General features: G+C 39.2%; 19 non-coding genes across 19 annotated transcripts; all 19 read right to left on the bottom strand.

Moving 5' to 3' along the window:
• Positions 1-13,794: 13,794 nt before the first annotated feature.
• Positions 13,795-13,876, bottom strand: TRNAS-CGA (transfer RNA serine (anticodon CGA)). The gene has a single exon. It is a non-coding gene; the product is annotated as a tRNA-Ser (tRNA).
• Positions 13,877-14,198: 322 nt separating this feature from the next.
• On the bottom strand, positions 14,199-14,280 carry TRNAS-CGA (transfer RNA serine (anticodon CGA)). Its single transcript has one exon. It is a non-coding gene; the product is annotated as a tRNA-Ser (tRNA).
• A 322-nt stretch (positions 14,281-14,602) lies between these two features.
• On the bottom strand, positions 14,603-14,684 carry TRNAS-CGA (transfer RNA serine (anticodon CGA)). The gene has a single exon. It is a non-coding gene; the product is annotated as a tRNA-Ser (tRNA).
• Positions 14,685-15,006: 322 nt separating this feature from the next.
• Positions 15,007-15,088, bottom strand: TRNAS-CGA (transfer RNA serine (anticodon CGA)). Its single transcript has one exon. It is a non-coding gene; the product is annotated as a tRNA-Ser (tRNA).
• A 323-nt stretch (positions 15,089-15,411) lies between these two features.
• TRNAS-CGA (transfer RNA serine (anticodon CGA)) lies at positions 15,412-15,493 on the bottom strand. Its single transcript has one exon. It is a non-coding gene; the product is annotated as a tRNA-Ser (tRNA).
• Positions 15,494-16,219: 726 nt separating this feature from the next.
• TRNAS-CGA (transfer RNA serine (anticodon CGA)) lies at positions 16,220-16,301 on the bottom strand. The gene has a single exon. It is a non-coding gene; the product is annotated as a tRNA-Ser (tRNA).
• A 323-nt stretch (positions 16,302-16,624) lies between these two features.
• TRNAS-CGA (transfer RNA serine (anticodon CGA)) lies at positions 16,625-16,706 on the bottom strand. The gene has a single exon. It is a non-coding gene; the product is annotated as a tRNA-Ser (tRNA).
• A 322-nt stretch (positions 16,707-17,028) lies between these two features.
• On the bottom strand, positions 17,029-17,110 carry TRNAS-CGA (transfer RNA serine (anticodon CGA)). Its single transcript has one exon. It is a non-coding gene; the product is annotated as a tRNA-Ser (tRNA).
• Positions 17,111-17,432: 322 nt separating this feature from the next.
• TRNAS-CGA (transfer RNA serine (anticodon CGA)) lies at positions 17,433-17,514 on the bottom strand. The gene has a single exon. It is a non-coding gene; the product is annotated as a tRNA-Ser (tRNA).
• Positions 17,515-17,837: 323 nt separating this feature from the next.
• TRNAS-CGA (transfer RNA serine (anticodon CGA)) lies at positions 17,838-17,919 on the bottom strand. The gene has a single exon. It is a non-coding gene; the product is annotated as a tRNA-Ser (tRNA).
• A 1,114-nt stretch (positions 17,920-19,033) lies between these two features.
• On the bottom strand, positions 19,034-19,115 carry TRNAS-CGA (transfer RNA serine (anticodon CGA)). Its single transcript has one exon. It is a non-coding gene; the product is annotated as a tRNA-Ser (tRNA).
• A 323-nt stretch (positions 19,116-19,438) lies between these two features.
• Positions 19,439-19,520, bottom strand: TRNAS-CGA (transfer RNA serine (anticodon CGA)). Its single transcript has one exon. It is a non-coding gene; the product is annotated as a tRNA-Ser (tRNA).
• A 322-nt stretch (positions 19,521-19,842) lies between these two features.
• Positions 19,843-19,924, bottom strand: TRNAS-CGA (transfer RNA serine (anticodon CGA)). Its single transcript has one exon. It is a non-coding gene; the product is annotated as a tRNA-Ser (tRNA).
• A 322-nt stretch (positions 19,925-20,246) lies between these two features.
• TRNAS-CGA (transfer RNA serine (anticodon CGA)) lies at positions 20,247-20,328 on the bottom strand. The gene has a single exon. It is a non-coding gene; the product is annotated as a tRNA-Ser (tRNA).
• A 323-nt stretch (positions 20,329-20,651) lies between these two features.
• Positions 20,652-20,733, bottom strand: TRNAS-CGA (transfer RNA serine (anticodon CGA)). Its single transcript has one exon. It is a non-coding gene; the product is annotated as a tRNA-Ser (tRNA).
• Positions 20,734-21,847: 1,114 nt separating this feature from the next.
• On the bottom strand, positions 21,848-21,929 carry TRNAS-CGA (transfer RNA serine (anticodon CGA)). Its single transcript has one exon. It is a non-coding gene; the product is annotated as a tRNA-Ser (tRNA).
• A 323-nt stretch (positions 21,930-22,252) lies between these two features.
• Positions 22,253-22,334, bottom strand: TRNAS-CGA (transfer RNA serine (anticodon CGA)). The gene has a single exon. It is a non-coding gene; the product is annotated as a tRNA-Ser (tRNA).
• Positions 22,335-23,060: 726 nt separating this feature from the next.
• On the bottom strand, positions 23,061-23,142 carry TRNAS-CGA (transfer RNA serine (anticodon CGA)). Its single transcript has one exon. It is a non-coding gene; the product is annotated as a tRNA-Ser (tRNA).
• Positions 23,143-23,869: 727 nt separating this feature from the next.
• On the bottom strand, positions 23,870-23,951 carry TRNAS-CGA (transfer RNA serine (anticodon CGA)). The gene has a single exon. It is a non-coding gene; the product is annotated as a tRNA-Ser (tRNA).
• Between the last annotated feature and the right edge of the window lie 667 nt (positions 23,952-24,618).

Raw genomic sequence — 24,618 nt, 5'->3', positions numbered from 1 at the left:
CTCAGCCGAAATCTACACGGGGGGAACTTGTTAATGATCTCAAGGCAGCTGGGACCACAGTCACCAAGAAAACCATTGGTAACACATTACGCCACAATGGATTCAAATCCTGCAGTGCCCGCAAGGTCCCCCTGCTCAAGAAGGCACATGTACAGGCCCGTCTGAAGTTTGCAAATGAACATCTGGATGATTCTGAGAGTGATTGGGAGAAGGTGCTGTGGTCAGATGAGACTAAAATTGAGCTCTTTGGCATTAACTCAACTCGCCGTGTTTGGAGGAAGAGAAATGCTGCCTATGACCCAAAGAACACCGTCCCCACTGTCAAGCATGGAGGTGGAAAAATAATGTTTTGGGGGTGTTTCTCTGCTAAGGGCACAGGACTACTTCACCGCATCAATGGGAGAATGGATGGAGCCATGTACCGTCAAATCCTGAGTGACAACCTCCTTCCCTCCACCAGGACATTAAAAATGGCTCGTGGCTGGGTCTTCCAGCACGACAATGACACAAAACATACAGCCAAGGCAACAAAGGAGTGGCTCAAAAAGAAGCACATTAAGGTTATGGAGTGGCCTAGCCAGTCTCCAGACCTTAATCCCATCGAAAACTTATGGAGGAAGCTGAAGATCCGAGTTGTCAAGCGACAGCCTCGAAATCTTAATGATTTACAGATGATCTGCAAAGAGGAGTGGGCCAAAATTCCATCTAACATGTGTGCAAACCTCATTATCAACTACAAAAAACGTCTGACTGCTGTGCTTGCCAACAAGGGTTTTGCCACCAAGTATTAAGTCTTGTTTGGCAAAGGGATCAAATACTTATTTCTCTGTGCACAATGCAAATAAATATATACGGGTCATTTATATGGATACACCTAAATAAAATGGGAATGGTTGGTGATATTAAATTTCTGTTTGTGGCACATTAGTATATGGGAGGGGGAAACTTTTCAAGCTGGGTGTTGACCATGGCGGGCATTTTGAAGTCGGCCATTTTGTATCCAACTTTAGTTTTTTCAATGGGAAGAGGGTCATGTGACACATCAAACTTATCGAGAGGACGGGAGTGGTTCTTACTTTAAGGGGGGATTCACACGAACGTGTATTCGGTCCGTGCGGGCCGCGTGGTTTTCACGCGCCACGCACAGACCAATACAAGTATATGGGGCAGTACAGACAGTCCGTGCTTTTTGCGCAGCGTTTGTCAGCTGCGCAAAAAACGCGACATGTTCAATATCTCCGGCATTCACTGTCGAGGGTGCTGAAAGAGTTACTGCCGATCAGTTAGCTCTTTCAGCACCTTGGACAGTGACGGACGTCGACTAGCCTCATCTCTATGATGGCGGCTGCGCGAAAATCACGCAGCCGCGCATCATACACGGATGACACACGCAGCTGTCAAATGGTTTTTGCGCGCGCAAAACGCTGCGTGGTTTGCGCGCGCAAAAACGCAACGTTCGTCTGAATCTGCCCTAATACCTCTGTTTTGGTAGTAATAGTATACCCAGTCTTGTAGCATCCTTCATGGTGGTACCTGGAACCATCTACAAAAAAAACTCAAAATCTGGATTAGATATGGGATCCTCTGTTACATTTTTCTTATATTTTCATCTCTATTGTCATTAATTCAGGACAATTTTGTTGGTGATCTGGGTACTGGGGAATCAAATGCGCTGGGAAATCAACTTCCCACCAAGTTGGAAATTCTCTGTCTGCTATTTCGTGCAGCTTATCCCATTCCCCCTCAAGTCCCCCATTGATCATATAACCTATCCTTCTCTTCCTCCTCTGTTGGACCCTGCGGAAGCAATGTAGAAGGGTTCAACACTGTACATCTCTGTATGGTTAGGTTAGATGGGGTGATGAGACTAGTCTTATACTTAGTGATACATAAAGTAGACATATGCTTAGTATGTGTTTTAGTATGAATCTCACTAACAGCCTTGGGGCACCATGAGAACTAGGGGCTAATCTTAGCACGGTCTGTTGTCTTGTCTTTGTGTAGAGCAGCTGCTGCTACGACACAGATACAAGCATGCTTCAGAAAGTTAATGGCTTCAACTTCTTCCTCTGTCAAAGTGAAGGGTTACTGCCCTATTGCATCGTATAGGAGTTGCATTATGGCAAAGGCGGAGTGCACCCATTCTTTACAGTACCCTATGAGAGAGACGCTGGAAGGTACAAAGTTGCTTGGCATTCTTAGGGAGTTGGGCGTTTGCAAGCACATACACATTTCTTCAGTACCCCTGCCTCCAAATACTGTCTTATCTGGTTGTCAATACTTTTCCACTGTGGGAGGCTAAGAGGGCACTGCTTCAACTGAGGTTTGGGGCTGTTTGCAAACATTTTATTAGTCACAAGGGCCACAGACATGTGTCCTACGTCTGTTTACCCTGTGCCCAGAAGGAGGACAGGACCACCCTCAATATTTCCTGAGATGTGAGGTCTTCCTCTCAGCGCAATACCTCATAGAGTACAACACACACAAAATTTAGCATATAATCAGTAACTTCAATTTGTTCATTAGGCTTATATTGGATGACAACCTACATTGCTACAAGGATGTCAGAAACTAACAGATCAACTGGACAGGAATCTGATACCAGAAACTTGGCAGCAAGCTCTTGTGAATGTTGTAATATTATTTGCATTTTCATTACGTCAAATATATTCCCAATATGTGTGTGTGTGTGTGTGTGTGTGTGTGTGTGCAGCGCCCATGGCCGCAGGCCGTCGGGTTTACTCACCTCCCGACGCCCGCAGCCATGGATCTGTGAGCGCTGGCCTCCGTCTACCGCCTAGGAGATGCCAGCACTCACTTCCGCTCCGTTCGGCTGGGTCCCGTAGGGTGCGCGCGCACGCTCGCGCCCGGCCTTAAAGGGCCAGCGCGCGCAATTAGGAAATCGTCATCACAATCAACCGCCACGATTTCCTGATCTATATGAAGGCCCCTGGCCTTCTAATCCTTGCCTGAGCGTTGTTAGTCTTTCCCAGTCTGTCTCGCAAATGGTCCCTTAGTGTCTCCCGTTCCAGCTGTTACACGTGCCCTTTTACCGTTCCTGTATTCCGTATTGTGCCTGTGCCTACCCGCATTCAAGTGTCATCTGCAACATTAAGTGCCATCTGCCATGTCAAGTGCCATCTGCCACGTCAAGTGTCTTCTGCCACGTCAAGTGCCTTCTGCCACGTCAAGTGTCTTCTGCCTTGTCAAGTGCCATCTGCCACGTCAAGTGCCATCTGCCACATCAAGTGCCATCTGCCACGTCAAGTGTCTTCTGCCACGTCAAGTGCCTTCTGCCACGTCAAGTGTCTTCTGCCACGTCAAGTGCCATATGCCACGTCAAGTGCCATCTGCCACGTCAAGTGTCATCTGCCACGTCAAGTGCCATGTGCCAAGTCAAGTGCCATCTGCCACGTCAAGTGTCTTCTGCCACATCAAGTGCCATCTGCCACGTCAAGTGCCATCTGCCACGTCAAGTGTCATCTGCCACGCCAAGTGTAATCTGCCATGCCAAGTGCCATCTGCCACGTCAAGTGTCATCTGCCACGTCAAGTGTCTACCGTCAAGTGCCGCGCCTGCCTCCATCCGTGCTGAAGCCACAGCCACCGCCCGGACTATTTCAGGTACCCAAGCATTACTGCCTGCCATTTACTTCTGCTTAGACTGCGACCTGGTCAGCTGCCTCCCCGCTACGGCGGAGCGGCCTAGTGGGTCCACAAACCCTGTGTCCGTGACAGTGTGTGTGTGTGTGTGTGTGTGTATAACAAAAAAAGATACTGGTATAAATTATAAATAGATGTTTGAAAAATATTTATTTCCTTAATTAGTATATGAAAATGTGGAGTTGTTCAGATAGCACTAGTTTTTCTCAGGTGCTCAGAATAGGGTCCCAACCCAGTTGAAAAAATAGAAAGAAATTTATTCGGCACACTCTTAGAAAGGTAAAGTAAATTTTATTTTGATTTTTCAAAATGTCAGTGGCTATATGCGCAACGTTTTGGTCATTAGAGCTTCATCGGGCACTAGAAAAACATATACAAGTAATTTAGTATAATGTAAAGATAGCATTAAAAATACAGGATGTATAATGTTTAACAATGAAATACATTGCAAAGAGTTCATACAAAACAGTGATATGTACAACATTGGATAATATAAAAAAGGAAGGAACAGTGTCTAGCATCATGTGACAGTATAAGGCATCAAGTAGCTGGGTGATAATATCTTAACAGTATCTGAATTGTAGTTACGGAAGCAAGTAGACAATGTAACATATGGTGTGTAGTGAGTCATAGTTTCACATCAACCTGTCATAGAATGTGAAATCTACGGGGTGACCAATAGGGCACAACGCTGGATAGTCATAAGTACGATACATTTTGACAAGACACATAACAACAACAGCATGACATATCACAGCATTACATACCTGAGCCATACTGGGGACTGTTTTAACGTAGATGGTGCTCTGTAAATAATGGCGGCTTGCCGCTTAAAATGGCGCTGATTATCAATAGTGGATGTTATGTCCAAGGGGAGAAAGGGGGCGGCGTTGGCGCTCCGGTGTATGAACTGACGTCATGCTGCGCGTCGGCAAAATAATTTATTGCATAGTTAGTATTGAATACAGGAATACAAGTACAGTGAAGGAAATAAGTATTTGATCCCTTGCCGATTTTGTAAGTTTGCCCACTGTCAAAGACATGAACAGTCTAGAATTTTTAGGCTAGGTTCATTTTACCAGTGAGAGATAGATTATCTAAAAAAAAACAACTGAAAATCACATAGTCAAAATGATATATATTTATTTGCATTGTGCACAGAGAAATAAGTATTTGATCCCTTTGGCAAACAAGACTTAATACTTGGTGGCAAAACACTTGATGGCAAGCACAGCAGTCAGACGTTTTTTGTAGTTGATGATGATGTTTGCACACATGTTAGATGGCATTTTGGCCCACTCCTCTTTGCAGATCATCTGTAAATGATTAAGATTTCGAGCCTGTCGCTTGACAACTCGGATCTTCAGCTCCCTCCATAAGTTTTCGATGGGATTAAGGTCTGGAGACTGGCTAGGCCACTCCATGACCTTAATGTGCTTCTTTTTGAGCCACTCCTTTGTTGCCTTGGCTGTATGTTTCGGGTCATTGTCTTGCTGGAAGACCCAGCCACGAGCCATTTTTAATGTCCTGGTGGAGGGAAGGAGGTTGTCACTCAGGATTTGACGGTACATGGTTCCATCCATTCTCCCATTGATGCGGTGAAGTAGTCCTGTGCCCTTAGCAGAGAAACACCCCCAAAACATAATGTTTCCACCTCCATGCTTGACAGTGGGGACTGTGTTCTTTGGGTCATAGGCAGCATTTCTCTTCCTCCAAACACGGCGAGTTGAGTTAATGCCAAAGAGCTCAATTTTAGTCTCATCTGACCACAGCACCTTCTCCCAATCACTCTCAGAATCATCCAGATGTTCATTTGCAAACTTCAGACGGGCCTGTACATGTGCCTTCTTGAGCAGGGGGACCTTGCGGGCACTGCAGGATTTGAATCCATTACGGCGTAATGCGTTACCAATGGTTTTCTCGGTGACTGTGGTCCCAGCTGCCTTGAGATCATTAACAAGTTCCCCCCGTGTTGTTTTCGGCTGAGCTCTCACCTTCCTCAGGATCAAGGATACCCCACGAGGTGAGATTTTGCATGGAGCCCCAGATCGATGTCGATTGACAGTTATTTTGTATGTCTTCCATTTTCTTACTATTGCACCAACAGTTGTCTCCTTCTCACCCAGCGTCTTACTTATGCTTTTGTAGCCCATTCTAGCCTTGTGCAGGACTATGATCTTGTCCCTGACATCCTTAGAAAGCTCTTTGGTCTTGCCCATGTTGTAGAGGTTAGAGTCAGACTGATTAATTGAGTCTGTGGACAGGAGTCTTTTATACAGGTGACCATTTAAGACCGCTGTCTTTAATGCAGGCACCAAGTTGTTTTGGAGCGTGTAACTGGTCTGGAGGAGGCTGAACTCTTAATGGTTGGTAGGGGATCAAATACTTATTTCTCTGTGCACAATGCAAATAAATATATATAATTTTGACTATGTGATTTTCTTTTTTTTTTTTAATATAATCTATCTCTCACTGGTAAAATTAACCTAGCCTAAAAATTCTAGACTGTTCATGACTTTGACAGTGGGCAAACTTACAAAATCAGCAAGGGATCAAATACTTATTTCCTTCACTGTATATACTGACTCTAGATATGCTTTTTGGTATTGCACATGATTATGGCCAAATCTAGAGGGGCAGCGATTTTCTGGATCCACAGGTAAACCCATAATGTTGAGAGTGTGAACGAACTGTTTGAAGCTCTGACACTGCCAAAGCAGGTAGGTATACTGAAAGTGCGAGCTACCCCTGAAGAGAGGAGAAATAGACTTGCAGACGAGGCTGCGAAAGCTGCGGCTCTCACGTCCCTCAAAGAGGAGGACGTATTCTTGACCAGCAAAGCATCTGGTCCCATAGACATGATAATATTAAAGTAGACTACATGTGATTTTCAGTTTTTTTTTAAATATAATTTATCTCTCACTGGTAAAATTAACCTAGCCTAAATATTCTAGACTGTTCATGTCTTTGACAGTGGGCAAACTTACAAAATTAGCAAGGGATCAAATACTTATTTCCTTCACTGTATATGTATGTTATCTAATGATCAGTGTCTAATGTTATATTTATTGTATATTGAGATGTGAATACAGGAATACAAGTATGTGCATGTTCTCTACTTATCACTGTCTTATGTGATATTTATTGTATATTAAGATGTGAGTACAGGACTACAAGTATGTGTGTTCTCTACTGTTCACTGTCTTATGTGATATTTATTGTACAACTAGATCTGAGTACAGGAATACAAGTATGTGCATGTTCTTTACTTATCACTGTCTTATATGATATTTTTTGTATAGTAAGTATCAAGTACGGGAATACAAGTATGTGTATGTTCTATACATATCACTGTCTTATGTGATATTTATTGTATATTGAGATTTGAGTACAAGAATACAAATAAGTGCATGTTCTCTACTGCTCACGGTCTTATGTGACATTTATTTTATAGTTAGTATTGAATACCGGAATAGAAAAATGTGCATGATCTCTACTGATAACTTTCTTATGTGATATTTATTGTATATTAAAGGGGCTCTGTCACCAGATTATAAAATCCCTATCTCCTATAGCATGTGATCGGCGCTGCAATGTAGATAACAGTAAAGTTTTTTTTTGTTTTTTTTTAAACAATCATATTTGGCCAAGTTATGAGCAATTTTATATTTATGCAAATGAGCCTTTCTAATGGACAACTGGGCGTGTTTTCTCTTATTTACAACTGGGCGTGTCTTGTGTTTGTAACATCTGGGCGTGTTTACTTGTTTTACTAGCTTGGCGTTGTGAATAGAAGTGTTTGTCAGCATCATACACTTCTATTCACAACGCCCAGCTAGTAAAACAAGTAAAGATGTTATAAACACAAGACACGCCCAGTTGGAAATAAGAGAAAACACGCCAAGTTGTCCATTAGAAAGGCTCATTTGCATAAATATAAAATTGCTCATAACTTGGCAAAAAATGATCGTTTAAAAAAAACAAAAAAAAACGTTACTGTTATCTACATTGCAGCGCCGATCACATGCAATAGGAGATAGGGATTTGATAATCTGGTGACAGAGCCTCTTTAAGTTTTGTGTACAGGAATACAATATGTTCTCTACTGATCCGTCTTATATGATATTTATTGTATAATTAGATGTGAGTACAGGAATACAAGTATGTGTATGTTCTCCACTGATCACTGCCTTATGTGATATTTATTGTATATTTTGATGTGAGTACAGGAATACAAGTATGTGCATGTTCTTTACTGAAAATCATCTTATGTGATATTTAGGGTATAGTTAGACCTGAGAACGGGAATACAAGTGTGTATGTTTTATACTAATTACTGTCATGTGATATTTATTGTATGGTAAGATGTGAATACAGGAATACAAGTATGTGCATGTTCGCTACTGATCACTGTCTTATGTGATATTAATTGTATAGTTAGTGGTCAAAACAGGAATACAAGTATGTGTATGTTCTCTACTGATCACTGTCTTATGTGATATTTATTGTCCAGTTAGTATTGAGTACGGGAATCCAAGTATTTGCTTGTTCTCTACTAATCATGCCTTGTGTGATATGTATTATAAAGTTAGATATGAGTACAGGAACATAAGTATGGATGTAGCCATCTTTAACTTGACTCTGATAACTTGCTGCAGTGTGATATTACAAAACAAAATGTATTGAAAAATAATTGAAAAGGCAAAATAAGGGATCTAGCCACTGTTTATTTAATGCGTTAAAAGTCAAGGTAAAGACAGCTAAATCTGTATGTGCATGTTCTCTACTGATCACTGTCTTATGTCATTTTTATTGTGTAATTAGACGTGAGTACAGGAATACTATAATGTGCATGTTCTCTACTGATCAATGTCGTATGTGATATTTATTGTATAGTTAGATGTGAGTACAGGAACGTAAGTAAGGATTTAGCCATGTTTAACTTGACTCTGATAACTTGCTGCATTGTGATATCACACAACAAAAGCCATTGAAAAGTCATTGAAAAAGTCAAAATAAGGGATCTAGCCACTGTTTATTTAATGCGTTAAAAGTCAAGGTAAAGACAGATAAATCTGTAAGTGTATGTTCTCTACTGATCACTGTCTTATGTGATATTTATTGTACAGTTTGATATGAGTACAGGAATACAAGAATGTGCATGTGCTCTACTGATCACTGTCTTATGTGATATTTAATTGATAGTTAGTATTGAGTACTAGAATACAAGTATTTGCATGTTCTCTACTGATCCTTTTCTTATGTGATATTTATTGTATTTGAAGATATGAGTACAGGAATACAATCATGTGCTTGTTCTCTACTGATAACTATCTAGTTAAATGTATGTAGGGAACTACAAGTATGTATATGTTCTCTACGGATCACTGTATTATGTGATAGCTATTGCATTGTCAGTATTGAGTACTGGAATACAAGTATGTGTATATTCTCTACTGATCACGGACTTATGTTTTATTTATTGTATAGTAAGATGTGAGTACAGGAATACAAGTATATACATGTTCTCTACTGATCACTGTCTAGTTAAATGTGAGTACAGGAATACAAGTATGTTAATGTTCTCTAATGAAGATTGTCTTATGTGATAATTATTGTATAGTTAGTATTGAGTACTGGAATACAAATATGTGCATGTTCTCTACTTATCACTATCTAGTTAAATGTGAGTACAGGAATACAAGTATGTGTATGTTCTCTACTGATCTGTCTTATGTGATATTTTATGTATAGTTAAATATGAGTACAGGAATACAAGTATGAGCATGTTCTCTACTGATCATTGTCTTATGTGATATTTATAATATAGTAGGTTTTGAGTACAGGAATACAAGTGTGTGTATGTTCTCAACTGATTACTGTCTTTTGTGATATTTTTTGTATAGTTTGATGTGACTACCGGAATATAAATATGTGCATGTTCTCTTCTGATCACCGTCTTATGTGATATTTATTATATATCAAATTTTGAGTACAGGAATACAAGTATATGCATGTTCTCTACTGATCACCGTCTTATGTGACATTGATGGTATAGTTACATGTGAGTATAGGAATACAAGTGTGTATATGTTTTATTCTTATCACTGTCATATGTGATATTTATTGTATAGTTGTATTCATGTACTGACATCTAACTATACAATAAATATCACATATGACAGTAATCAGTAGAGAAAATGCACATACTTGTATTCATGTACTGACATCTAAGTATGTGCATGTTCTCTACTGATTACAGTCCTATGTGATATTTATTGTATAATTAGTATTGAGTACAGGAATCCAAGTATGTTCATGTTCTCTACTAATCATGTCTTATGTGGCATTTATTATATAGTTAGATGTGAGTACAGGAACATTTGTACGGATGTAGCCATATTAACTTGACTATGTTAATTTGCTGCAGTGTGATATCACACAACAAAAGCCAATGAAAAGTCATTAAAATAATCAAGATAACAGATTTAGCCACTGTTTATTTAATGCGTTAAAAGTCCAGGTAAAGACGGCTAAATCTGAATTCACATGTTCTCTACTGATCACTGTTTTATGTGATTTTTATTGTATGAAATGTTGTGAGTACAGGAATACAAGTAAGTGTATGTTCTCTACTGATCACTGTCTTATGTGATATTTATTGTATAGTTTTATGTGAGTACAGGAATACAAATATGTGCATGTTCTCTGCTGATCATCGTCTTCTGTGATATTTATGGTATACTTAGATGTGAGTATGGGAATACAAGTGTGTTTGTGTGTGTGTGTGTTTGTGTGTGTTCTATACTGATCACTGTCATATGTGATATTTATTGTATGGTAAGATGTGAGTACAGGAATACAAGTATGTGCATGTTCTCTACTGATCACCGTCTTATGTGATATTGATGGTATAGTTACATGTGAGTACGGGAATACAAGTGTGTGTATATTCTATTCTGATCACTGTTATATGTGATATTTATTGTACAGTTAGATGTCAGTACATAAATACAAGTATGCGCATGTTCTCTACTGATCACTGTGTTATGTGATATTTATTGTAGTTAGTATTGAGTACGGGAATCCAAGCATATGCATGTTCTCTACTAATCATGTCTTATGTGGCATTTATTTTATAGTTAGATGTGAGTACAGGAACATAAGTACGGATGTAGCCATATTAACTTGACTATGTTAACTTGCTGCAGTGTGATATCACACAACAAAAGCCAATGAAAAGTCATTAAAATAATCAAGATAAGAGATCTAGCCACTGTTTATTTAATGCGTTAAAAGTCAAGGTAAAGACGGCTAAATCTGAATTCGCATTTTCTCTACTCATCACTGTCTTTTGTGATTTTTATTGGATAAAATGATGTGAGTACAGGAATACAAGCAAGTGTATGTTCTCTACTGATCACTGTCTTATGTTATATTTATTGTATAATTAGATGTGTAGTGTCCATTGCCGTGGGCCGTCGGGTTTACTCACCTCCCGACGTCTACAGCCATGGATCCGTGAGCGCTGGCCCCCATCTCCTTTCTAGGAGACGCCAGCGCTCACATTCACTCTGTTCTTCTGTGTCCCGTAGTATGCGCGGCATGCACTTGCCCGGCCTTATAGTAAGTCTTCATCATCATCAACTGCCACGATTTCCTGGTCTATAAGAAGGCCCCAGGCCTTCTGATCCTTGCCTGAGCGTTGTTAGTTTTCCCAGTCTGTCTTGCAAATGGTCCCATAGTGTTTCCCGTTCCAGTTGTTACCCGTATCATGTTCCCTGTTCCTGTTTCCCATTCTGTGCCTTTAGTATCTAGTCATCTGCCACGTCCGGAGGAATCCGCCATGTCCTGTGTCCTTTGCCACGTCCGGAGGTATCCAAAACGTCCTGTGTCCTCTGCCACGTCCGGAGGAATCCGGCACGTCCTGTGTCATCTTCCACGTCCGGAGGAATCCGCCACGTCCTGTGTTATCTGCCACGTCCGGAGGAATCCGCCACGTCATGTGTCATCTGCCTTGTCCGGAGGATTCTGCCACATATGGCGCAACCTGCGGCACCTGTGTCATCCGCCATGTTTGGTGTCATCTGCCGCAACCATATACATAAGTGCCAGAGCTGCGCCCACCGTCTGGACTATCCAGGTACCCTTGTGGGAGACATTGTATTTCTGGGGTTTCCTGTTGTTTGGCCGGCTGCCTCCTCGCTACGGCGGTACGGCCTAGTGGGTCCACTAACGTGCTCCGTGACAAGATGTGAGTACAGGAATACAGGTAAGTGTATGTTCTCTACTGATCTCTGTCTTATGTGATATTTATTGTATAGTTTTATGTGAGTACAGAACTACAAGTAAGTGTATGTTCTCTACTGATCACTGTCTAATGTGATATTTATTGTAAAGTTAGATGTGAGTACAGGAATACAAGTATGTGCATGTTCTCTTCTGATCACTGTCTTATGTGATATTTATTGTATAGTTACATAGTTACATAGTTACATAGTTAGTACGGCTGAAAAAAGACACATGTCCATCAAGTTCAACCAAGGGAAGGGAAAAGGGAAGGAAAAATTTCTACACATAGGAGCTAATATTTTTTTGTTCTAGGAAATTATCTAACCCTTTTTTAAAGCCATCTACTGTCCCTGCTGTGACCAGCTCCTGCGGTAGACTATTCCATAAATTCACCGTTCTCACTGTAAAGAAGCCTTGTCGCCTCTGCAGCTTGAACCTTTTTTTCTCCAGACGGAGGGAGTGCCCCCTTGTTTTTTGAGGGGGTTTTACAAGGAACAGGATTTCACCATATTTTTTGTATGTGCCATTAATATATTTATATAAGTTAATCATGTCCCCCCTTAGTCGTCTTTTTTCAAGGCTAAATAGGTTTAATTCTTTCAATCTTTCCTCATAACTTAAATTCTCCATGCCCCTAATTAGCTTCGTTGCTCTTCTTTGTATTTTTTCCAACTCCAGGGCATCCTTTCTATGAACTGGAGCCCAGAACTGGACTGCATATTCTAGATGAGGCCTCACTAATGCTTTGTAAAGTGGTAATATTACATCCCTGTCCCGCGAGTCCATGTCTCTTTTAATACACGACAATATCCTGCTGGCCTTTGAAGCAGCTGATTGACACTGCATGCTGTTATTGAGTTTATGATTTACAAGTACACCCAGATCCTTCTCAACAAGTGAATCCGCCAGTGTAGCTCCCCCTAGGACATATGATGCATGCAGGTTGTTGGTACCCAGATGCATAACTTTACATTTATCTACATTAAACTTCATCTGCCAAGTGGACGCCCAAACACTTAGTTTGTTTAAATCTGACTGTAATTCATGAACATCTTCCATAGTCTGAACTATATTGCATAGCTTGGTGTCATCTGCAAAAATAGAAATAGTGCTATTAATCCCATCCTCTATATCATTAATAAATAAGTTGAATAATAGGGGTCCCAGCACTGAACCCTGGGGTACACCACTTATAACCGGTGACCATTCAGAGTAGGAATCAATGACCACAACTCTCTGGATACGGTCCTTGAGCCAATTCTCAATCCAATTACAAACTATATTCTCTAAACCTATAGTCCTTAATTTACCCATTAGGCGTCTATGGGGGACAGTGTCAAATGCCTTTGCAAAGTCCAAAAACACTAAATCCACAGCGGCCCCTCTGTCTAGACTTCTGCTCACCTCTTCATAAAAACAGATTAGGTTAGTTTGACAACTTCTGTACTTAGTAAAACCGTGCTGGCTGTCACTTATAATGCTATTTATTGTCACATAATCCTGTATATAGTCCCTCATTTAGGTTTTGCTTTGTTTCTCGGAAATTTTCTGGGAACTGTAATTCAGGGGCAATGTTTCAAATATTGGAAAAAGCTTTTGATTAGTAAAGGAGAACTTATGAATGTCAATGAGTATAGGAAGTATTTTAGAGAACGAGTCAGGCCTGATATAAGTTTTCTGAGAAGGAGGACAGAAATTGTTCTTTTCCTGAGAAACTGCAGCATGATTCATTTTAGTTATTTTACAGTTTTAATAGGTTTATGAGACAGGAAAGGCTCAAAGTGAAACTAAAGGAATTCATGTATTTCGGGAAAGTTTTAATTTCCTGTGTAAAATGCTTTGCTGTGAACAGGATTTCAACCTGTGCAGGGAGACCCCATTGGATTTCGAGTGCAATGCCTTAACCCCTCGGCCATCACAGCTTAGGTTTTGCTTTGTTTCTCGGAAATCTTCTGGGAACTGTAATTCAGGGGCAATGTCTCAAAAATCATAAAAAGCTTTTGATTAGTGAAGGAGAACCTATGAATGTCAATGAGTATAAGAAGTATTTTAGAGAACGAGTCAGGTCTGATACAAGTTTTCTGAGAAGTAGGAAAGAAATTGTTCTTTTCCTGAGAAACCGCAGCATGATTCATTTTAGTTATTTTACAGTTTTAATAGGTTTATGAGACAGGAAAGGCTCAAAGTGAAACGAAAGGAATACATGTATTTCGGGAAAGTTTTAATTTCCTGTGTAAAATGCTTCGCTGTGAACAAGATTTGAACCTGTGCAGGGAAACCCCATAGGATTTCGAGTCCAACGCCTTAACCTCTCGGCCATCACAGCTTAGGTTTTGCTTTGTTTCTCGGAAATCTTCTGGGAACTGTAATTCAGGGGCAATGTTTCAAATATTGGAAAAAGCTTTTGATTAGTGAAGGAGAACTTATGAATGTCAATGAGTATAAGAAGTATTTTAGAGAACGAGTCAGGTCTGATATAAGTTTTCTGAGAAGGAGGACAGAAATTGTTCTTTTCCTGAGAAACTGCAGCATGATTCATTTTAGTTATTTTACAGTTTTAATAGGTTTATGAGACAGGAAAGGCTCAAAGTGAAACTAAAAAAATTCATGTATTTCGGGAAAGTTTTAAATTCCTGTGTAAAATGCTTTGCTGTGAACAGGATTTCAACCTGTGCAGGGAGACCCGATTGGATTTCGAGTGCAATGCCTTAACCCCTCGGCCATCACAGCTTAGGTTTTGCTTTGTTTCTCTGAAATCTTCTGGGAACTGTAATTCAGGGGCAATGTCTCAAATATTGGATAAAGCTTTTGAATAGTGAAGGAGAACTTATGAATGTCAATGAGTATAAGAAGTATTTTAGAGAACGAGTCAGGTCTGATATAAGATTTCTGAGAAGGAGGAAAGAAATAGTTCTTTTCCTGAGAAACCGCAGCATGATTAATTTTAGTTATTTTACAGTTTTAATGGGTTTATGCGACAGGAAAGGCTCAAAGTGAAACGAAAGGAATTCATGTATTTCAGGAAAGTTTTAATTTCCTGTGTAAGATGCTTCGCTGTGAACAGGATTTGAATCTGTGCAGGGAAACCCCATTGGATTTCGAGTCCAACGCCTTAACCCCTCGGCCATCACAGCTTAGGTTTTGCTTTGTTTCTTGGAAATCTTCTGGGAACTGTAATTCAGGGGGCAATGTCTCAAATATTGGAAAAAGCTTTTGATTAGTGAAGGAGAACTTATGTATGTCAATGAGTATAAGAAGTATTTTAGAGAACGAGTCAGGTCTGATATAAGTTTTCTGAGAAGGAGGAAAGAAATAGTTCTTTTCCTGAGAAACCGCAGCATGATTCATTTTAGTTATTTTACAGTTTTAATTGGTTTATGAGACAGGAAAGGCTCAAAGTGAAACTAAAGGAATTCATGTATTTCGGGAAAGTTTTAATTTCCTGTGTAAAATGCTTCGCTGTGAACAGGATTTGAACCTGTGCAGGGAGACCGCATTGGATTTCGAGTGCAATGCCTTAACCTCTCGGCCATCACAGCTTAGGTTTTGCTTTCTTTCTCGGAAATCTTCTGGGAACTGTAATTCAGGGGCAATATCTCAAAAATCGTAAAAAGCTTTTGATTAGTGAAGGAGAACCTATGAATGTCAATGAGTATAAGAAGTATTTTAGAGAACGAGTCAGTTCTGATACAAGTTTTCTGAGAAGGAGGAAAGAAATTGTTCTTTTCCTGAGAAACCGCAGCATGATTCATTTTAGTTATTTTACAGTTTTAATAGGTTTATGAGACAGGAAAGGCTCAAAGTGAAACTAAAGGAATTCATGTATTTCGGGAAAATTTTTACTTCCTGTGTAAAATGCTTCACTGTGAACAGGTTTTGAACCTGTGCAGAGAAATCCTGCTGGATTTCGAGTCCAACGCATTAACCTCTCGGCCATCACAGCTTAGGTTTTGCTTTGTTTCTTGGAAATCTTCTGGGAACTGTAATTCAGGGGCAATGTCTCAAATATTGGAAAAAGCTTTTGATTAGAGAAGGAGAACTTATGAATGTCAATGAGTATAGGAAGTATTTTAGAGAAAGAGTCAGGTCTGATATAAGTTTTCTGAGAAGGAGGACAGAAATTGTTCTTTTCCTGAGAAACTGCAGCATGATTCATTTTAGTTATTTTACAGTTTTAATAGGTTTATGAGACAGGAAAGGCTCAAAGTGAAACTAAAGGAATTCATGTATTTCTGGAAAGTTTTAATTTCCTGTGTAAAATGCTGCGCTGTGAATAGGATTTTAACCTGTGCAGGGAAACCCCATTGGATTTCGAGTCCAACGCCTTAACCTCTCGGCCATCACAGCTTAGGTTTTGCTTTGTTTCTCGGAAATCTTCTGGGAACTGTAATTCAGGGGGCAATGTCTCAAATATTGGAAAAAGCTTTTGATTAGTGAAGGAGAACGTATGTATGTCAATGAGTATAAGAAGTATTTTAGAGAACGAGTCAGGTCTGATATAAGTTTTCTGAGAAGGAGGAAAGAAATAGTTATTTTCCTGAGAAACCGCAGCATGATTCATTTTAGTTATTTTACAGTTTTAATGGGTTTATGAGACAGGAAAGGCTCAAAGTGAAACTAAAGGAATTCATGTATTTCGGGAAAGTTTTAATTTCCTGTGTAAAATGCTTTGCTGTGAACAAGATTTGAACTTGTGCAGGGAAACCCCATTCGATTTCGAGTCCAACGCCTTAACCTCTCGGCCATCACAGCTTAGGTTTTGTTTTGCTTCTCGGAAATCTTCTGGGAACTGTAATTCAGGGGCAATGTTTCAAATATTGGAAAAAGCTTTTGATTAGTGAAGGAGAACTTATGAATGTCAATGAGTATAAGAAGTATTTTAGAGAACGAGTCAGGTCTGATATAAGTTTTCTGAGAAGGAGGACAGAAATTGTTCTTTTCCTGAGAAACTGCAGCATGATTCATTTTAGTTATTTTACAGTTTTAATAGGTTTATGAGACAGGAAAGGCTCAAAGTGAAACTAAAGGAATTCATGTATTTCGGGAAAGTTTTAATTTCCTGTGTAAAATGCTTTGCTGTGAACAGGATTTCAACCTGTGCAGGGAGACCCCATTGGATTTCGAGTGCAATGCCTTAACCTCTCGGCCATCACAGCTTAGGTTTTGCTTTGTTTCTCGGAAATCTTCTGGGAACTGTAATTCAGGGGCAATGTCTCAAAAATCGTAAAAAGCTTTTGATTAGTGAAGGAGAACTTATGTATGTCAATGAGTATAAGAAGTATTTTAGAGAACGAGTCAGGTCTGATATAAGTTTTCTGAGAAAGAGGAAAGAAATAGTTCTTTTCCTGAGAAACTGCAGCATAATTCATTTTAGTTATTTTACCGTTTTAATGGGTTTATGAGACAGGAAAGGCTCAAAGTGAAACTAAAGGAATTCATGTATTTCGGGAAAGTTTTAATTTCCTGTGTAAAATGCTTTGCTGTGAACAGGATTTCAACCTGTGCAGGGAGACCCCATTGGATTTCGAGTGCAATGCCTTAACCCCTCGGCCATCACAGCTTAGGTTTTGCTTTGTTTCTCGGAAATCTTCTGGGAACTGTAATTCAGGGGGCAATGTCTCAAATATTGGAAAAAGCTTTTGATTAGTGAAGGAGAACTTATGTATGTCAATGAGTATAAGAAGTATTTTAGAGAACGAGTCAGGTCTGATATAAGTTTTCTGAGAAGGAGGAAAGAAATAGTTCTTTTCCTGAGAAACCGCAGCATGATTCATTTTAGTTATTTTACTGTTTTAATGGGTTTATGCGACAGGAAAGGCTCAAAGTGAAACTAAAGGAATTCATGTATTTTGGGAAAGTTTTAAGTTCCTTTGTAAGATGCTTCGCTGTGAACAGGATTTGAACCTGTGCAGGGAAACCCCATTGGATTTCGAGTCCAACGCCTTAACCTCTCGGCCATCACAGCTTAGGTTTTGCTCTGTTTCTCGGAAATCTTCTGGGAACTGTAATTCAGCGGCAATGTTTCAAATATTGGAAAAAGCTTTTGATTAGTGAAGGAGAACTTATGTATGTCAATGAGTATAAGAAGTATTTTAGAGAACGAGTCAGGTCTGATATAAGTTTTCTGAGAAGGAGGAAAGAAATAGTTCTTTTCCTCAGAAACTGCAGCATGATTCATTTTAGTTATTTTACAGTTTTAATGGGTTTATGTGACAGGAAAGGCTCAAAGTGAAACTAAAGGAATTCATGTATTTCGGGAAAGTTTTAATTTCCTGTGTAAAATGCTTCGCAGTGAACAGGATTTGAACCTGTGCAGGGAGACCACATTGGATTTCGTGTGCAATGCCTTAACCTCTCTGCCATCACAGCTTAGGTTTTGCTTTGTTTCTCGGAAATCTTCTGGGAACTGTAATTCAGGGGCAATGTCTCAAATATCGGAAAAAGCTTTTGATTAGTGAAGGAGAACCTATAAGAAGTATTTTAGAGAACGAGTCAGGTCTGATATAAGTTTTCTGAGAAGGAGGAAAGAAGTTGTTCTTTTCCTGAGAAACCGCAGCATGATTCATTTGAGTTATTTTACAGTTTTAATGGGTTTATGAGACAGGAAAGGCTCAAAGTGAAACTAAAGGAATTCATGTATTTCGGGAAAGTTTTAATTTCCTGTGTAAAATGCTTCGCTGTGAACAGGATTTCAACCTGTGCAGGGAGACCCCATTGGATTTCAAGTGCAATGCCTTAACCCCTCGGCCATCACAGCTTAGGTTTTGCTTTGTTTCTCGGAAATCTTCTGGGAACTGTAATTCAGGGGCAATGTCTCAAATATTGGAAAAAGCTTTTGATTAGTGAAGGAGAACTTATGAATGTCAATGAGTATAGGAAGTATTTTAGAGAAAGAGTCAGGTCTGATATAAGTTTTCTGAGAAGGAGGACAGAAATTGTTCTTTTCCTGAGAAACTGCAGCATGATTCATTTTAGTTATTTTACAGTTTTAATAGGTTTATGAGACAGGAAAGGCTCAAAGTGAAACTAAAGGAATTCATGTATTTCGGGAAAGTTTTAATTTCCTGGGTAAAATGCTTTGCTGTGAACAGGATTTCAACCTGTGCAGGGAGACCCCATTGGATTTCGAGTGCAATGCCTTAACCCCTCGGCCATCACAGCTTAGGTTTTGCTTTGTTTCTCGGAAATCTTCTGGGAACTGTAATTCAGGGGGCAATGTCTCAAATATTGGAAAAAGCTTTTGATTAGTGAAGGAGAACTTATGTATGTCAATGAGTATAAGAAGTATTATAGAGAACGAGTCAGGTCTTATATAAGTTTTCTGAGAAGGAGGAAAGAAATAGTTCTTTTCCTGAGAAACCGCAGCATGATTCATTTTAGTTATTTTACAGTTTTAATGGGTTTATGCGACAGGAAAGGCTCAAAGTGAAACTAAAGGAATTCATGTATTTCGGGAAAGTTTTAATTTCCTTTGTAAGATGCTTCGCTGTGAACAGGATTTGAACCTGTGCAGGGAAACTCCATTGGATTTCGAGTCCAATGCCTTAACCTCTCGGCCATCACAGCTTAGGTTTTGTTTTGTTTCTCGGAAATCTTCTGGGAACTGTAATTCAGGGGCAATGTTTCAAATATTGGAAAAAGCTTTTGATTAGTGAAGGAGAACTTATGAATGTCAATGAGTATAAGAAGTATTTTAGAGAACGAGTCAGGTCTGATATAAGTTTTCTGAGAAGGAGGACAGAAATTGTTCTTTTCCTGAGAAACTGCAGCATGATTCATTTTAGTTATTTTACAGTTTTAATAGGTTTATGAGACAGGAAAGGCTCAAAGTGAAACTAAAGGAATTCATGTATTTCGGGAAAGTTTTAATTTCCTGTGTAAAATGCTTTGCTGTGAACAGGATTTCAACCTGTGCAGGGAGACCCCATTGGATTTCGAGTGCAATGCCTTAACCTCTCGGCCATCACAGCTTAGGTTTTGCTTTGTTTCTCGGAAATCTTCTGGGAACTGTAATTCAGGGGCAATGTCTCAAAAATCGTAAAAAGCTTTTGATTAGTGAAGGAGAACTTATGTATGTCAATGAGTATAAGAAGTATTTTAGAGAACGAGTCAGGTCTGATATAAGTTTTCTGAGAAAGAGGAAAGAAATAGTTCTTTTCCTGAGAAACTGCAGCATAATTCATTTTAGTTATTTTACCGTTTTAATGGGTTTATGAGACAGGAAAGGCTCAAAGTGAAACTAAAGGAATTCATGTATTTCGGGAAAGTTTTAATTTCCTGTGTAAAATGCTTTGCTGTGAACAGGATTTCAACCTGTGCAGGGAGACCCCATTGGATTTCGAGTGCAATGCCTTAACCCCTCGGCCATCACAGCTTAGGTTTTGCTTTGTTTCTCGGAAATCTTCTGGGAACTGTAATTCAGGGGGCAATGTCTCAAATATTGGAAAAAGCTTTTGATTAGTGAAGGAGAACTTATGTATGTCAATGAGTATAAGAAGTATTTTAGAGAACGAGTCAGGTCTGATATAAGTTTTCTGAGAAGGAGGAAAGAAATAGTTCTTTTCCTGAGAAACCGCAGCATGATTCATTTTAGTTATTTTACTGTTTTAATGGGTTTATGCGACAGGAAAGGCTCAAAGTGAAACTAAAGGAATTCATGTATTTTGGGAAAGTTTTAAGTTCCTTTGTAAGATGCTTCGCTGTGAACAGGATTTGAACCTGTGCAGGGAAACCCCATTGGATTTCGAGTCCAACGCCTTAACCTCTCGGCCATCACAGCTTAGGTTTTGCTCTGTTTCTCGGAAATCTTCTGGGAACTGTAATTCAGCGGCAATGTTTCAAATATTGGAAAAAGCTTTTGATTAGTGAAGGAGAACTTATGTATGTCAATGAGTATAAGAAGTATTTTAGAGAACGAGTCAGGTCTGATATAAGTTTTCTGAGAAGGAGGAAAGAAATAGTTCTTTTCCTCAGAAACTGCAGCATGATTCATTTTAGTTATTTTACAGTTTTAATGGGTTTATGTGACAGGAAAGGCTCAAAGTGAAACTAAAGGAATTCATGTATTTCGGGAAAGTTTTAATTTCCTGTGTAAAATGCTTCGCAGTGAACAGGATTTGAACCTGTGCAGGGAGACCACATTGGATTTCGTGTGCAATGCCTTAACCTCTCTGCCATCACAGCTTAGGTTTTGCTTTGTTTCTCGGAAATCTTCTGGGAACTGTAATTCAGGGGCAATGTCTCAAATATCGGAAAAAGCTTTTGATTAGTGAAGGAGAACCTATAAGAAGTATTTTAGAGAACGAGTCAGGTCTGATATAAGTTTTCTGAGAAGGAGGAAAGAAGTTGTTCTTTTCCTGAGAAACCGCAGCATGATTCATTTGAGTTATTTTACAGTTTTAATGGGTTTATGAGACAGGAAAGGCTCAAAGTGAAACTAAAGGAATTCATGTATTTCGGGAAAGTTTTAATTTCCTGTGTAAAATGCTTCGCTGTGAACAGGATTTCAACCTGTGCAGGGAGACCCCATTGGATTTCAAGTGCAATGCCTTAACCCCTCGGCCATCACAGCTTAGGTTTTGCTTTGTTTCTCGGAAATCTTCTGGGAACTGTAATTCAGGGGCAATGTCTCAAATATTGGAAAAAGCTTTTGATTAGTGAAGGAGAACTTATGAATGTCAATGAGTATAGGAAGTATTTTAGAGAAAGAGTCAGGTCTGATATAAGTTTTCTGAGAAGGAGGACAGAAATTGTTCTTTTCCTGAGAAACTGCAGCATGATTCATTTTAGTTATTTTACAGTTTTAATAGGTTTATGAGACAGGAAAGGCTCAAAGTGAAACTAAAGGAATTCATGTATTTCGGGAAAGTTTTAATTTCCTGGGTAAAATGCTTTGCTGTGAACAGGATTTCAACCTGTGCAGGGAGACCCCATTGGATTTCGAGTGCAATGCCTTAACCCCTCGGCCATCACAGCTTAGGTTTTGCTTTGTTTCTCGGAAATCTTCTGGGAACTGTAATTCAGGGGGCAATGTCTCAAATATTGGAAAAAGCTTTTGATTAGTGAAGGAGAACTTATGTATGTCAATGAGTATAAGAAGTATTATAGAGAACGAGTCAGGTCTTATATAAGTTTTCTGAGAAGGAGGAAAGAAATAGTTCTTTTCCTGAGAAACCGCAGCATGATTCATTTTAGTTATTTTACAGTTTTAATGGGTTTATGCGACAGGAAAGGCTCAAAGTGAAACTAAAGGAATTCATGTATTTCGGGAAAGTTTTAATTTCCTTTGTAAGATGCTTCGCTGTGAACAGGATTTGAACCTGTGCAGGGAAACTCCATTGGATTTCGAGTCCAATGCCTTAACCTCTCGGCCATCACAGCTTTGGTTTTGCTCTGTTTCTCGGAAATCTTCTGGGAACTGTAATTCAGGGGCAATGTTTCAAATATTGGAAAAAGCTTTTGATTAGTGAAGGAGAACTTATGTATGTCAATGAGTATAAGAAGTATTTTAGAGAACGAGTCAGGTCTGATATAAGTTTTCTGAGAAGGAGGAAAGAAATAGTTCTTTTCCTCAGAAACTGCAGCATGATTCATTTTAGTTATTTTACAGTTTTAATGGGTTTATGTGACAGGAAAGGCTCAAAGTGAAACTAAAGGAATTCATGTATTTCGGGAAAGTTTTAATTTCCTGTGTAAAATGCTTCGCAGTGAACAGGATTTGAACCTGTGCAGGGAGACCACATTGGATTTCGAGTGCAATGCCTTAACCTCTCTGCCATCTCCGCTTAGGTTTTGCTTTGTTTCTCGGAAATCTTCTGGGAACTGTAATTCAGGGGCAATGTCTCAAATATTGGAAAAAGCTTTTGATTAGTGAAGGAGAACTTATGAATGTCAATGAGTATAGGAAGTATTTTAGAGAAAGAGTCAGGTCTGATATAAGTTTTCTGAGAAGGAGGACAGAAATTGTTCTTTTCCTGAGAAACTGCAGCATGATTCATTTTAGTTATTTTACAGTTTTAATAGGTTTATGAGACAGGAAAGGCTCAAAGTGAAACTAAAGGAATTCATGTATTTTGGGAAAGTTTTAATTTCCTGGGTAAAATGCTTTGCTGTGAACAGGATTTCAACCTGTGCAGGGAGACCCCATTGGATTTCGAGTGCAATGCCTTAACCCCTCGGCCATCACAGCTTAGGTTTTGTTTTGTTTCTCGGAAATCTTCTGGGAACTGTAATTCAGGGGCAATGTTTCAAATATTGGAAAAAGCTTTTGATTAGTGAAGGAGAACTTATGAATGTCAATGAGTATAAGAAGTATTTTAGAGAACGAGTCAGGTCTGATATAAGTTTTCTGAGAAGGAGGACAGAAATTGTTCTTTTCCTGAGAAACTGCAGCATGATTCATTTTAGTTATTTTACAGTTTTAATAGGTTTATGAGACAGGAAAGGCTCAAAGTGAAACTAAAGGAATTCATGTATTTCGGGAAAATTTTTACTTCCTGTGTAAAATGCTTCACTGTGAACAGGTTTTGAACCTGTGCAGAGAAATCCTGTTGGATTTCGAGTCCAACGCATTAACCTCTCAGCCATGACAGCTTAGGTTTTGCTTTGTTTCTTGGAAATCTTCTGGGAACTGTAATTCAGGGGCAATGTCTCAAATATTGGAAAAAGCTTTTGAATAGTGAAGGAGAACTTATGAATGTCAATGAGTATAAGAAGTATTTTAGAGAACGAGTCAGGTCTAATACAAGTTTTCTGAGAAGGAGGAAAGAAATTGTTATTTTCCTGAGAAACCGCAGCATGATTCATTTTAAGTTATTTTACAGTTTTAATGGGTTTATGAGACAGGAAAGGCTCAAAGTGAAACTAAAGGAATTCATGTATTTCTGGAAAGTTTTAATTTCCTGTGTAAAATGCTGCGCTGTGAACAGGATTTGAACCTGTGCAGGGAAACCCCATTGGATTTCGAGTCCAACGCCTTAACCTCTCGGCCATCACAGCTTAGGTTTTGCTTTGTTTCTCGGAAATCTTCTGGGAACTGTAATTCAGGGGGCAATGTCTCAAATATTGGAAAAAGCTTTTGATTAGTGAAGGAGAACGTATGTATGTCAATGAGTATAAGAAGTATTTTAGAGAACGAGTCAGGTCTGATATAAGTTTTCTGAGAAGGAGGACAGAAATTGTTCTTTTCCTGAGAAACTGCAGCATGATTCGTTTTAGTTATTTTACAGTTTTAATAGGTTTATGAGACAGGAAAGGCTCAAAGTGAAACTAAAGGAATTCATGTATTTCGGGAAAGTTTTAATTTCCTGGGTAAAATGCTTTGCTGTGAACAGGATTTCAACCTGTGCAGAGAGACCCCATTGGATTTCGAGTGCAATGCCTTAACCCATCGGCCATCACAGCTTAGGTTTTGTTTTGTTTCTCGGAAATCTTCTGGGAACTGTAATTCAGGGGCAATGTCTCAAAAATCGTAAAAAGCTTTTGATTAGTGAAGGAGAACCTATGAATGTCAATGAGTATAAGAAATATTTTAGAGAACGAGTCAGTTCTGATACAAGTTTTCTGAGAAGGAGGAAAGAAATTGTTCTTTTCCTGAGAAACCGCAGCATGATTCATTTTAGTTATTTTACAGTTTTATTAGGTTTATGAGACAGGAAAGGCTCAA

This window comes from Rhinoderma darwinii, assembly GCF_050947455.1.
Source record: "Rhinoderma darwinii isolate aRhiDar2 chromosome 1 unlocalized genomic scaffold, aRhiDar2.hap1 SUPER_1_unloc_22, whole genome shotgun sequence".
In the NCBI taxonomy this organism is placed as follows: domain Eukaryota; kingdom Metazoa; phylum Chordata; class Amphibia; order Anura; family Rhinodermatidae; genus Rhinoderma; species Rhinoderma darwinii.
Note: the sequence above shows the minus strand (reverse complement) of the source record. Positions and strands in the feature narration are given on the sequence as shown.